Source organism: Pyrus communis, chromosome 5, assembly GCF_963583255.1.
Source record: "Pyrus communis chromosome 5, drPyrComm1.1, whole genome shotgun sequence".
Classification (NCBI taxonomy): Eukaryota; Viridiplantae; Streptophyta; class Magnoliopsida; order Rosales; family Rosaceae; genus Pyrus; species Pyrus communis.
The window spans coordinates 21,076,933-21,082,409 of record NC_084807.1 but is presented as its reverse complement, the minus strand read 5'-3'; positions in this window follow the sequence as shown (position 1 = coordinate 21,082,409).

Genomic DNA, 5,477 nt, shown 5'->3' with positions numbered 1-5,477 from the left:
GCAAAACCTTCATCAGATATCCCCTGGTACGATTTCTATAACCCCTAGATAACTGCTGCTTGCTTTGAAGGTCCTTACAAACATGCCTAGGCTTTATCGGTTAGATAAGCAAACGTAGGAATGGTCTTAAACCATCTCCAACCCTTAGAGTAAAACCAAAAATTTTTAGCTCAGAAAATTTAGGTTTTAACTCAGAAACAGCTTTTCTACTCCAATTCTTCTGGCTTAAAATTTTAGAGATTATTAAAGAATGAATTTAGGCTATTTAAAAAAAAAAAAGAACTTTTAAACGAAAAAATTATGTAGAAATATTTAAATTCCGATAAATATTGAAAAATCACTAAATCGATACATGAAACACTATGGAAAAATCACTAAATGCAAAAGCTTCATCAGATATCCCCTGGTACGATTTCTATCACCCCTAGATAACTGCTGCTTGCTTTGAAGGTGCTTACAAACATGCCTAGGCTTTATCGGTTAGATAAGCAAACGTAGGAATGGTCTTAAACCATCTCCAACCCTTAGAGTAAAACAAAAAATTTTTAGCTTAGAAAATTTCGGTTTTAACTTAGAAACAGCTTTTCTGCTCCAATTCTTCTGGCTTAAAATTTTAGAGATTATTAAAGAATAAATTTAGGCTATTTAAAAAAAAAGAACTTTTAAATGAAACAATTATGTAGAAATATATAGATTCCGATAAATATTGAAAAATCACTAAATCGATACATGAAACACTATGGAAAAATCACTAAATGCAAAAGCTTCATCAGATATCCCCTGGTACGATTTCTATAACCCCTAGATAACTGCTGCTTGCTTTGAAGGTGCTTACAAACATGCCTAGGCTTTATCGGTTAGATAAGCAAACGTAGGAATGGTCTTAAACCATCTCCAACCCTTAAAGTAAAACCAAAAATTTTTAGCTTAGAAAATTTAGGTTTTAACTTAGAAACAGCTTTTCTGCTCCAATTCTTCTGGCTTAAAATTTTAGAGATTATTAAAGAATGAATTTAGACTATTTAAAAAAAAAAAAAAAAAACTTTTAAACGAAAAAATTATGTAGAAATATTTAAATTCCGATAAATATTGAAAAATCACTAAATCGATACATGAAACACTATGGAAAAATCACTAAATGCAAAAGCTTCATCAGATATCCCCTGGAACGATTTCTATAACCCCTAGATAACTGCTGGTTGCTTTGAAGGTGCTTACAAACATGCCTAGGCTTTATCGGTTAGATAAGCAAACGTAGGAATGGTCTTAAACCATCTCCAACCCTTAGAGTAAAACAAAACATTTTTAGCTTAGAAAATTTAGGTTTTAACTTAGAAACAGCTTTTCTGCTCCAATTCTTCTGGCTTAAAATTTTAGAGATTATTAAAGAATGAATTTAGGCTATTTAAAAAAAAAAAAACTTTTAAACGAAAAAAATTATGTAGAAATATATAGATTCCGATAAATATTGAAAACTCACTAAATCGATAGATGAAACACTATGGAAAAATCACTAAATGCAAAAGCTTCATCAGATATCCCCTGGTACGATTTCTATAACCCCTAGATAACTGCTGCTTGCTTTGAAGGTGCTTACAAACATGCCTAGGCTTTATCGGTTAGATAAGCAAACGTAGGAATGGTCTTAAACCATCTCCAACCCTTAAAGTAAAACAAAAAATTTTTAGCTTAGAAAATTTAGGTTTTAACTCAGAAACAACTTTTCTGCTCCAATTCTTCTAGCTTAAAATTTTAGAGATTATTAAAGAATGAATTTAGACTATTTTGAAAAAAATGAACTTTTAAACGAAAAAATTATGTAGAAATATTTAAATTCCGATAAATATTGAAAAATCACTAAATCGATACATGAAACACTATGGAAAAATCACTAAATGAAAAAGCTTCATCAGATATCCCTTGGTACGATTTCTATAACCCCTAGATAACTGCTGCTTGCTTTGAAGGTCCTTACAAACATGCCTAGGCTTTATCGGTTAGATAAGCAAACGTAGGAATGGTCTTAAACCATCTCCAACCCTTAGAGTAAAACCAAAAATTTTTAGCTCAGAAAATTTAGGTTTTAACTCAGAAACAGCTTTTCTGCTCCAATTCTTCTGGCTTAAAATTTTAGAGATTATTAAAGAATGAATTTAGGCTAGTTAAAAAAAAAAAGAAGAACTTTTAAACGAAAAATTATGTAGAAATATTTAAAAATCACTAAATCGATACATGAAACACTATGGAAAAATCACTAAATGCAAAAGCTTCATCAGATATCCCCTGGTACGATTTCTATAACCCCTAGATAACTGCTGCTTGCTTTGAAGGTGCTTACAAACATGCCTAGGCTTTTTCGGTTAGATAAGCAAACATAGGAATGGTCTTAAACCATCTCCAACACTTAGAGTAAAACAAAAAAATTTTAGCTTAGAAAATTTAGGTTTTAACTTAGAAACAGCTTTTCTGCTCCAATTCTTCTGGCTTAAAATTTTAGAGATTATTAAAGAATGAATTTAGGCTATTTAAAAAAAAAGAACTTTTAAACGAAAAAATTATGTAGAAATATATAGATTCCGATAAATATTGAAAAATCACTAAATCGATACATGAAACACTATGGAAAAATCACTAAATGCAAAAGCTTCATCAGATATTCCCTGGTACGATTTCTATAACCCCTAGATAACTGCTGCTTGCTTTGAAGGTGCTTACAAACATGCCTAGGCTTTATCGGTTAGATAAGCAAACGTAGGAATGGTCTTAAACCATCTCCAACCCTTAAAGTAAAACCAAAAATTTTTAGCTTAGAAAATTTAGGTTTTAACTCAGAAACAACTTTTCTGCTCCAATTCTTCTAGCTTAAAATTTTAGAGATTATTAAAGAATGAATTTAGACTATTTTGAAAAAAATGAACTTTTAAACGAAAAAATTATGTAGAAATATTTAAATTCCGATAAATATTGAAAAATCACTAAATCGATACATGAAACACTATGGAAAAATCACTAAATGAAAAAGCTTCGTCAGATATCCCCTGGTACGATTTCTATAACCCCTAGATAACTGCTGCTTGCTTTGAAGGTGCTTACAAGCATGCCTAGGCTTTATCGGTTAGATAAGCAAACGTAGGAATGGTCTTAAACCATCTCCAACCCTTAGAGTAAAACCTAAAATTTTTAGCTTAGAAAATTTAGGTTTTAACTCAGAAGCAGCTTTTCTGCTCCAAGTCTTCTGGCTTAAAATTTTAGAGATTATTAAAGAATGAATTTAGACTATTTTGAAAAAAAAAACTTTTAAACGAAAAAATTATGTAGAAATATTTAAATTCCGATAAATATTGAAAAATCACTAAATCGATACATGAAACACTATGGAAAAATCACTAAATGCAAAAGCTTCATCAGATATCCCCTGGTACGATTTCTATAACCCCTAGATAACTGCTGCTTGCTTTGAAGGTGCTTACAAACATGCCTAGGCTTTATCGGTTAGATAAGCAAACGTAGGAATGGTCTTAAACCATCTCCATCCCTTAGAGTAAAACAAAAAAATTTTAGCTTAGAAAATTTAGGTTTTAACTTAGAAACAACTTTTCTGCTCCAATTCTTCTGGCTTAAAATTTTAGAGATTATTAAAGAATAAATTTAGGCTATTTAAAAAAAAAAGAACTTTTAAACGAAAAAATTATGTAGAAATATATAGATTCCGATAAATATTGAAAAATCACTAAATCGATACATGAAACACTATGGAAAAATCACTAAATGCAAAAGCTTCATCAGATATCCCTTGGTACGATTTCTATAACCCCTAGATAACTGCTGCTTGCTTTGAAGGTGCTTACAAACATGCCTAGGCTTTATCGGTTAGATAAGCAAACGTAGGAATGGTCTTAAACCATCTCCAACCCTTAGAGTAAAACAAAAAAATTTTAGCTTAGAAAATTTCGGTTTTAACTTAGAAACAGCTTTTCTGCTCCAATTCTTCTGGCTTAAAATTTTAGAGATTATTAAAGAATGAATTTAGGCTATTTAAAAAAAAAGAACTTTTAAACGAAAAAATTATGTAGAAATATATAGATTCCGATAAATATTGAAAAATCACTAAATCGATACATGAAACACTATGGAAAAATCACTAAATGCAAAAGCTTCATCAGATATCCCCTGGTACGATTTCTATAACCCCTAGATAACTGCTGCTTGCTTTGAAGGTGCTTACAAACATGCCTAGGCTTTATCGGTTAGATAAGCAAACGTAGGAATGGTCTTAAACCATCTCCAACCCTTAAAGTAAAACCAAAAATTTTTAGCTTAGAAAATTTAGGTTTTAACTTAGAAACAGCTTTTCTGCTCCAATTCTTCTGGCTTAAAATTTTAGAGATTATTAAAGAATGAATTTAGGCTATTTAAAAATAAAAAAAACTTTTAAACGAAAAAATTATGTAGAAATATATAAATTCCGATAAATATTGAAAACTCACTAAATGGATACGTGAAACACTATGGAAAAATCACTAAATGCAAAAGCTTCGTCAGATATCCCCTGGTACGATTTCTATAACCCCTAGATAACTGCTGCTTGCTTTGAAGGTCCTTACAAACATGCCTAGGCTTTATCGGTTAGATAAGCAAACGTAGGAATGGTCTTAAACCATCTCCAACCCTTAGAGTAAAACAAAAAAATTTTAGCTTAGAAAATTTAGGTTTTAACTTAGAAACAGCTTTTCTGCTCCAATTCTTCTGGCTTAAAATTTTAGAGATTATTAAAGAATGAATTTAGGCTATTTAAAAAAAAAAAAACCTTTTAAACGAAAAAATTATGTAGAAATATATAAATTCCGATAAATATTGAAAACTCACTAAATCGATACATGAAACACTATGGAAAAATCACTAAATGCAAAAGCTTCATCAGATATCCCCTGGTACGATTTCTATAACTCCTTGATAACTGCTGCTTGCTTTGAAGGTGCTTACAAACATGCCTAGGCTTTATCGGTTAGATAAGCAAACGTAAGAATGGTCTTAAAACATCTCCAACCCTTAGAGTAAAACCAAAAATTTTTAGCTTATAAAATTTAGGTTTTAACTCAAAAACAGCTTTTCTGCTCCAATTCTTCTGGCTTAAAATTTTAGAGATTATTAAAGAATGAATTTAGACTATTTTGAAAAAAATGAACTTTTAAACGAAAAAATTATGTAGAAATATTTAAATTCCGATAAATATTGAAAAATCACTAAATCGATTCATGAAACACTATGGAAAAATCACTAAATGCAAAAGCTTCAGCAGATATCCCCTGGTACGATTTCTATAACTCCTTGATAACTGCTGCTTGCTTTGAAGGTGCTTACAAACATGCCTAGGCTTTATCGGTTAGATAAGCAAACGTAGGAATGGTCTTAAAACATCTCCAACCCTTAGAGTAAAACCAAAAATTTTTAGCTTATAAAATTTAGGTTTTAACTCA